Source organism: Falco peregrinus, chromosome 4, assembly GCF_023634155.1.
Source record: "Falco peregrinus isolate bFalPer1 chromosome 4, bFalPer1.pri, whole genome shotgun sequence".
NCBI lineage: Eukaryota > Metazoa > Chordata > Aves > Falconiformes > Falconidae > Falco > Falco peregrinus.
Window position 1 is genome coordinate 49180420 of NC_073724.1, and position 9738 is coordinate 49190157.

The following is a 9738-nucleotide window of genomic DNA, read 5'->3' on the forward strand; positions in this document are numbered from 1 at the left end:
GCTTTGAGAACAGCACTTAGCAAGGATCCTAAAACCTTCCACAATGGAGTAGCTGGATTGTCTCCACTTCATAGATGGTAAGACAATCTCAGCAAAAACACACCCTGAACAAACACACCTTTTATATATACAGATGATGACTACTGTAGTGCTTTTGGGGACGCACATCAGGGAAGCCTGTGGCACCCCACAAAGGCGCCTGCCTACCCACATATAATGAAGGAAACCAAAAGCCCTCCAGCATAAGCACGCACTTGTGCATACATACATCTCTCTCCATCTCTTTGCCCAGCTCGTGACAGAGCAGAGGACTGGCTTGAGTCCGCCCATTCTCAGCGCCTTGCTTTAACTAGTGAAGATGGTAACTGCAACACACACCCTTCTGCTATCAGCTTATAGTTTAAGACACCTTACTAGATAATTTCAGTTTTAACTGCTGTAACAGTACAAGAATTGTATTTCTATGGACCAACCTAATGTTCATTTGTATGCTCTTATCACCTTGTATTGATTACACTGCACTTTTTCACTATTATTTTCATTATATTGAACTTCCAATCAGCCAGGGCAATGGGGGAGGCTGGAGACAGAATAACCCAGCTAAAGTAAGAACATGGGTAATAGAAAACAGATGTAAATTAGGTTGTAAGAACAGAGCAAATATGTTTAACTTTGCAAAAGTTGCTATGAAGAATGAGGCAGTAAACATAATGAAAATTAGGTGGCAGGGGGAAGTGGTTAATCCACAACTCAAATAATCTTCACACAGCTAATCAAAAGTTGATTGTGCATGTTTACACCTGCAGTAAGCCCCTCTGCTGCTCTTCTGACCAAAAACTGTAGGCCCTGGCTGGTGCAGGCCTGGGACTACAGCAGCTAGGGGGAAAAATTGAAGTCTGATCTGTCTTGATGAGGGACATCCAGTCTCTCATGGATACAGACATTCTCAAACTATAATTAGTGAAGGTGGAAGTCATGGCTGGTACTTAATGTTTTGCAGACCACAGATTTCTAGCAGATCACAGACCTCTGGAGGTGGAAACTAATGGAAAGCAGCCCCCAGGCTCCACGGGCATGCTGCACTTTCTTCAAAGCATCCCCACCCATTGCTGGACTGCGACAAATTCAAGCATAAGCAGCCATTTTTGGTGCACTTCTGCAAAATCAAGATGTGTTTTAATCCCTCAGAACTTGTCAGGGAAAAAAAATAATCTTTAATTCTCCTGCCACAGCAAAAAATAAACTTCACCCCATCTCTTCTCAATGCAGGTATCAATTTCTTTGTGACAACAGTGCAGTCACAGATAGGTTTTTGTGCTCTGAGTTTTGGTCTAATAAAGAAGTAAAAGCCAGAAAATCAGAAAAGTCATGGAGATTTTATGACTTTTGAAATCTGCTCTGAAAATCTCCCATGCTAAAAAGACATTATGTCCCATCCAAACCCTGGTCCCCAAGGCCATACCAGAAACAACGCCAATGAAGAAATGACTGAAGAACATAGTGCCTGTTTTCAATACTGACTGAGGAAGGCAGGGAAAGAATGCCACAGGACCAGTGAGTCTGGAATATTTTAGAGTTGGAACTCCTGCTGCAACACAAACACTTAATTCAAGAGCTCCTTCTAGTTTCTGACAAAAAATCTTGTTTATTTCAAGAGGTTTTGGCTGTTCCTGAAGAATCAGGTTTATTTATTTGCATTGCTGTAAAGAGCTTCAGAGGAAAACTGGAAATGTGCCTGGTGTTGGATAAAATCTCAAAGAATTTACAATCAAAAATGGATGGGACAAATGCATTCCAATCTTGCAAATGTGAAACCAAAGCCTCAAATTACACTGAAAGCCCTTCGTAGAGCTCAACATTCAATTTACATTCCTGAACCTGCCTTACCTACAAATATCTTTGTCTTTTAATTGTGGCAATTTACTTTATAATTTGCCTCATTTACAAAGGTTATTAAAATTGACAACTGAAACTAGAAACTGACACAGTTTAAAGCATGAAATAGGAGAACAAGCAATGCAACCTTGTATCCAGCACAGATTCCTACAGCTCAACTTTTGCTGAAGTTCAGTGCAGGAGTTCCTCCTGTCTAGGTACCAGTGATGGCCTTCAGCCAGCCAGGGGTGACTAACTAGCACTCACTTGGTTAAGGCTGGTACAAAACTAATGTAACCACAACTGTGTGCCAATATATCAAGACTTGTCCTCATTTAGACAACCTTTCTCACAAGAATGAATGATCTTGAACAGAAATATCTTAGTTATGAGAAAATTAGTAATGGCAGAGGTGAAGCAGAACTACAGGTGACACTAATACTATCCATACATGTTTAAAATTTACTTCCTTAGTTTATGTGAACATATCATTTGCATTAGCAGTCTCAAAATGAGATGTCAACAAGTCTTTTCAAGTCCCATTACTTTCAGGAAATGCAGAAACAAAGACCTGTTCACCTTGTGAGTGACACACATCAAATTGTTGCTTGTAGCTTGGCTCCTTCTGCCCTTTTAACCTGAGTCTGCACTTGCATTGATTGCCTTTAGATCATAAGGCTACATCCATACAGAGCTGCCATCACTCCAGTACCATGTGTCACACAACCACCCCAGGTCAAGAATCATCTGAGCTGCACGTTGCTGAAGGCTGGGAGACCAAATCCCCCAGTATGGGTGCTTCTCTCACACTTCTGCTCAAGGACCCACCCCGGGCTTATCTGAGATCCCTTTTTTCAGCAGTGGCCATAAGCAGATCTTTAAAGGAGAGTAAGAGTGGGCCAAGGACATGTGATCCTTTCCCGCAAGCTCTTCCAACTGTTTTCAGTTCAGGGAATGTCAGCTTGATGTGGTTTGTCTGTCTGGTAACCCCAATAGATCTGTCTTCTGAGTACTTACTCAGTCTCCCCTGAAACTCATGTAAAATTTTGGTTCCCACTAAGTCTACTAACCATGGCATGAAGAACAACCTCTTTCCATTTGTTTTGAACCTTGCTATGGAGCTCCATTGACCAACAATCTCACCCAGTACAGCTGCTCTTATATTCTTGCACAGACATTTGGTTTGTGAAACAAAATCTGCAGCTCATACCTAATTTTACCATGAAATGCAGAGAGAAGATCTGACTGCTTCAGATGGGATTCTCAGCAGCCATCTGGCCCACAGTGTTATCAAAACTAACTGATGGGGAAAGCTGGAAGGAAGGGTGTTTAATAAAACCCCTGACTTTTCAGGCTAAGGTTGCTAAGGCCCCAGGGAAACATCTATGTCAGGTGAGGATTCATAGCCCTTACACTTTTGCTCTCACACCACCTCTGTCATTCCTTTCCAAGCTGCAACAGGCATCAGTTCTCCTTGCTGCGGTACAAGCGGAGGAGCAATTTGGCAGTATCACTGGAACCGGGATACTAGCCCAGGACAAAGGAAACATTCAAATTCCACCTTAAACTTCCATGACTCTGTCTCCCAAGACAGTGCTCCAGCCACCCAGCAGCAGATAGTTTTGGTGGCTAAGCACTCTCCACTCATTCAGTCACTGCCCAGGCACCACGGCAGTGGGAACTCCAAAAAAATTGACATCTGGTAATGCAGGCAGCTGCTCTGGGCATTCCCTACCTGAGGGGCGGAGAGACAGAACTCCAGACCCTCTTCCAAATGCTGCTTCTGTATTTTATGCTAAGCACCCTGGGCAAGGGCTCCCATCTCTAAAAATCCCGAAGTCTTAGTCAGAAGAGAGACGGAGAGAAGCAGATACACGCCAGGGTGGTTTCAGTCCTCTGCATTCACAGGAGCAGAAATTCAGGTGTTCATTGTCCACCTGTAAATACATAGTGTTACCTTGAGATGTCCCAGGGCATCTGGCCTAGCCTCCAGCTGTCTCTCCAGAGACAGCATGTCTGCCATAGGACCTGAGACACGATTGCCAGGCTTGTGCAGACATTTCTTTTATCCACTGAAATGTTTCAGATGGTATTCGATGCCTGGGTGTAGGCAACTGAGCTGAGCCCACCTATACCTTCCCCTGAGTCGGTGGAACTTCACAGTCTATATTGAACACCGTAAGATCAGACGTAGGATCTGAGGTCTGTACGTTGCCTAAATACATGAATTCTCCTTTAAATGCTCTTTAGGAACCTGTATTCTTCCACAGAGCAAGACTTTGTCGGCTGCCACATGTCACATTGAGGGTGTAGGGTAGGTGTCCTGCGTTGCTGATGGACTTTCCCTTTCTCTGTTATGTGATGTCACTCTGCTAATGACAGGAACGTGGAAATCACTTTCTACCTGATGTGATATATAATGTTTAGGAGTCACAGACTGGTATGGCCATGAATCTCATGACACTGCTTTAATATTTCCCTTACTCTGATTGCAAGACATTTCCTTATTGTACTAATAAACTATACATCCTTAAAGTGAGTGCTTGGAGTAGATTTAGATACTAATGGTTAGTGCTCAGCAGAAGAGCACTATTTTTCTCTAGGGGACAGATCGACTAGAGAGATATGAAGTGATGTCCTCATGAAAATTTTGCTCTAATACATTTCCAGATTTTGGCAAAGTATATCTAAAGGATGGATCTCTGCAGTTTGTTCCTAACTGGAAATTGAGCCTGCCTGTGAAGGATGTGAGCTTTCCTGGGACTTAATTTGCTGTTCAGGATGTTCACAGAGATTTGCCTTTCAGGATCTTCACAGGGATTTGTTCTTACCTCAGAGCTCACAGCTTGATCTGGTCACTCTGAGGCATGGAGAAGATCTGAGCCAGGACCTTCTATTCAAACAATAATTTCCACAGCTACCTACATTTTAATAGTCACAAAAATCATGTCTTTTGCAGAATAGATCATATGATCTAGTTTTAGGTAGTCCTGCAAGGAGCAGGGAGTTGCACTCAATGATCCTGATGGGTCCCCTCCAACTTGAGATATTCTATGATTTTCATTACAAATAAAGCATCTGATATATCAATCATATTTCTTTGACTATGAACCAGCTCTTACTCCTACTGATGTCTTACAAGTTGCTACAAATAGGTTGGACAAACAGGAGGTGGTTTGCCTGGATCATTTACTTTGAGTGATCCTCACCTTAGATCAATACTCAAGACATTTCTTCTCCTTGGTTCGATGACAAAATTTAATGAGAGAAAAAAAGTTACAAATAGATAATAAAGAATAAAACCTGTTTACATTAATATTGCATTACACATGTTACTTACCCCCAAACCCAGACATTAACAAATCCAATGTCAATGCAAGCCACAAACAGTTTACAGACATTGTCAGATGCAAGGGAGTATAACCAAATTTTTTCCAAGTTCTTACATTGCAGCATCCAGGCAGCTCTAGCCTATACTGCTGTGGTGTCTCTTAAAAAAATAGGGTTATTTGTGTACACAATTGAGTGTTTTATAAGCCACAGGGGTACCATTTTTTAAGTCCCTTTTTTTCCTACCTCTTTTCCTTTCACCTAAAAATTACACTCATCCAGTATATTTCTGCAGAAACTTTACTCAAGATTTTTCTTAAGTACCTTTTTGAATAAGGGCCAAAGATCATAAAATTAAGAATTTAGGACTACAGAAATCAAACTAATAAGCTAGTGTGCCTGGGGGAGCATATAAGAAACCACCATAAAATAATAACAACATATATACATAAGAATACAGGGGTGTGCACATGTATGTGTTTGTGTTTATACTTACAGCCTCTCTTCGAAAGGTGTATTACACAACGTAAGTTAGTAAAGCATCCATGAAAATTATTTATAGAAGACACAATAGGGACCATACAGGACACACTAATATTAAAAGTCATTAGTAATAGCTTCATGCATCAGGTATACTCTTTCTCATGTCATCGTGCATCTGATGGCAACGGCTTGCAGGACTAAACACCTAGGACATGATGGGCTTTTTGGCAGATACTTGCTGGTACAAAGACACCACATGAAGGAATCTTCACATTCCTGTGGAGCTAGTTAAAAGCGTCTTACAGGGAAACTTATTACAACCTCTGTTATGCATAATTTAAACTTACACACAAACACTTTTGGGGTCCTGATACAAAGTCTACCGAAACAGTGAAAAATATCCATTTCCTTTGATGAGGGTTGCATTGCTTCTCACTTTTTTGCTAAGTTCATGCCTTAGTTGGAAGTCCAGCTCAGCCATTCAATTGTATGATGGCAAACCCCAGCTTCACAAAAATTGTTCATGGCTTCCAGAAATTAATTTTCTAGCTAAAAATGGTAAGACTTCCAAATAGTCATGTTTGCCTTCTGATTTTTAGAGCCTATAGATCCAAATGTACTTGCATCCCATTTTAAAGTTGTTCCTACATCCCTGAGATTTAGAAATTCATTTTATTTTAATTTAATGAAAATGTCTCTTGCACAGACACTTGCTCTAAGTCTTTAACATAGACATATTTAATGAAAGCACAAGGGTTAGCTTGTGTTGACTTGTGGTTGTGTTAACTATGCTAAATAAGGCTGAACCATAGATCTGCGGGAAGTAGTATCACTGAACAGTAAATTGGGCAAAAACTGATTTTCTAAGGAGTGAGAATATTTGCCAAGTCAAATCAACTCTTACAGATGATTTTAGCCCCCCCCAAAATGAAGAAGTAATGCCAAAAATGTCAACGCTTCTCAACATTTTTTGAGTGAAATGTTTTATTTCAGAAACATCGTCACCTTGTATCCTCATTTTCCAAATAAGACACTGAAATTTTCTATTTGGAAAGGCACTTTTTGCTTAAAAATTGAACTGAGCTTCAGAAAGGTGTTAGAATGGGCGAAATAACCTCATTATACACAAGGAATTGTCTCATGTCAGCGGGTCTTGGCATTGTTTTTTAAAACCAAAATCTTCAAATCCATCGTAACTAGTCGTGAGGAAACCTATAGCTTCTTAGCTGTGAGGAGATGGCTTAGTAGTTTGAAATGATTAGGAAGGACTTGTCTTCCTAAATTTGACTGCCAGTTTTGACAATGTTTCCGCAATGACCTTGAGTACATCACTCAATGTTCTGTGCTTTAGCTTCCTCGTCTATCTACTTGGATTTTACTAGGATTGAATCAAAATCATCTTGTGCCAAGAATATTCATTTACCAGTATGGATTGTCATTTACTTATCAGTTTATCTGTGACAAGGCTGTCCTGTAATGTCGTTGTCATCTTATTAACTGGGAAAGTAGAGCTTTAGGTGTATTTTTATCCCACTATGGATTCCAGGAGTTTGGTTGGTATGGTTATTTCCATTCCTCTAAGTAATCAAGTGATTTTTCTAGTGTGTCTGCATGCATTCCTAAATTGTTCCAGCTCACATTTGCCCCTCAGAAGTATTTCCTTCAAAAATAATTGTACTGAACTGCAGAAAATAACAAAGAGAAACATCATTGCAGACACAGTACAGCACACGATTCCTTCCCTGATGGGGGAAGGTTTCTCACATGACCTACTCCATGCTCACGGTTTTTGCTCTCCTCACAAGGAAATTAAATGAATTTCCATAACCAAGTTTAACTGCCAGTAAAATACCAACCCACTGGCACAGGCCATTACCAGCAAGGCAAAGCAGCTCACACTGAAACAAGTACTTGTGCCTAATTTGTGCTCTGGGACCTCTCAGAAGTTTTGCAATATCAGTTACTGGGACTAAGCCTCCGGGAAGGTATTTGCCTGCAGCAAGGTTCCAGATTCCCTTTTCCTTAGTATGCCACTCGGTGGGCCCCTGGACAGGGACAACGTGAGGCCTCCGCTCCCAGGGAACCCACATGGGACATGGCATTGCTGCAGGGTGCAGTGGCAGCCCCAAGTAGTGCAGTTTCTCAAGCATTTGCTGACCAAAACTGTCTCTCTTCCAGCAACAAACCAGGAGCAAAAATACGGGACAATTCCCAGTACCATGAGTTTCATTACGTAGCAAATTGAAACATTTTGCTCCTGAACTGTAAGAACCTGAACAAATGTGTTTATCTAGATTGCACGTGGATTATTTCCCACAGTGCAGATGGCCTCTGGCCACATTCACACTGTTCCTAGGACCAGGAAAACCCTCTGGCTTTGCCCTGCTGCGTTCTGCCTCAACTCCTAAATAAAACAGCCCAGGGACTATTCTCTCTCACATCCGCACCCTTAAACTCTCCCCCAGCCGGGTGGCCAAGTCCAAATTGCCTTGTGTGAGCAGTCCCAGGTGGGCACTGGGCTGCCCAGCAGAGCACCTGGCTTCCCTGGCCAAAACCCACACCCTGCCCCTCGCTGAGGCTCCAGCCCTCCTGCCGCTTCTGGGGCAGCTTGGGGACACTGAGGAATTTATCTGGGAGGGAAAGGCAGAATCGTACTGCTACAGTCTTGAGGATGGGATGCTGGCACTAGCAGAGCTAAATGATATGCCTGCGGTTGCAGGAGTTGCCAGTGGGACAGGCAGGCAGAGGGCCAGGGCACTGCCTGGCCACCCCAGCACTTTCGGCACAGAGCTGTCTTCTGAAAATGCAGATCCTCAGTACGCATCCTACAAGCTGTCCAGAGTACAAATGATCACAGCAACACTTCAAAAGCACGAAGGGGTAAATCTTCAGCTGGTGTGGATTCAATTAAGCTATGGCAAAGAGTACCAGGAGAGGGTGTGATCACACTCACTCGGGAGAAACCAAGGGGAAACTCAGGTCACCTGTGGGACCTACCATCTCTCTATGGAAAGCAGAATGGCTACTAGAGACTGGGGTTTAATAACCAATTTCATAGCTCAAGGACCATCTGTTTCACAGTTTTCCAGTTTGTGATGGTGAGCAACAAACAGAAAAAACTTCTTCCAAGCAGAAGTACATATATGTTTTTTGGGATGTTATTTGTTAAATATTTTAAATTAAATAATAAGTTTGGCTGAGGGTAATATTATATGTAGGGGTTTATTCAAAGCCAGCAATGATACCTCAGAAATTCTTAACTTTAACAGGACACAAGTACAGGCTTAACTGCTTTCCTGAACAGAAGTGGGCTTCATCATCCATCCAAAGATAAGCAAATGTTTCAGTCTTTGAATTCTCCCTGGACAAGAGGTCAGAAAAAGCATGTGCTTCCTTCTCAATCCTAATCCATATTCCTATTTTATTCATTTTTCTACTGGGATTAGTTCCAGATCTTTCTGTTACTTGATGAAACATTCATAGAATGTCTTCTATCATCTCATCCTCTTACAGAAATAAAAAGTATGCTTAACTCCATAAAATATGTGTTTAGCATTGAAACCTGTAAATTTGACTACCCATCGTTACGTTTGTTATACCTCTTTCAGTGCAGGAAGCTGTTTCTGGAAGACAGAATATGCCCAGGTTGCCAAACTAGTAATGCATATTTTTAACAGGGCATTGTATTTTTTTATAAGAGTTTTGTTTTCTAAGGATACCCTCTGCAGTAGTCATGTAAGCTTAGTTTTAAAGCTGCAGATTCAGTTCCTGTTGAAATCTACAGCAAAACTGTGGTTGAATTCTCTTGCTAAATGTTCAGCACCTGCCTCTTTTTACTGACTGCCAGCATGGACAACCTTTCATTCAAATACTTAAAACTGTGTTAAAACCTGCCATATTTTTTCTGAAGATACCACGGACGACTGAGAATTAGTTTATGTGCTACAGCCTTTTTTGGATCCCCATAGCTGCACATTGGATACTTGCAGGGTTGTTGTTTGTCACTGCTAGGTACCACCAGGTCTGCACGTACGCTTGCTGGGCTCTGCC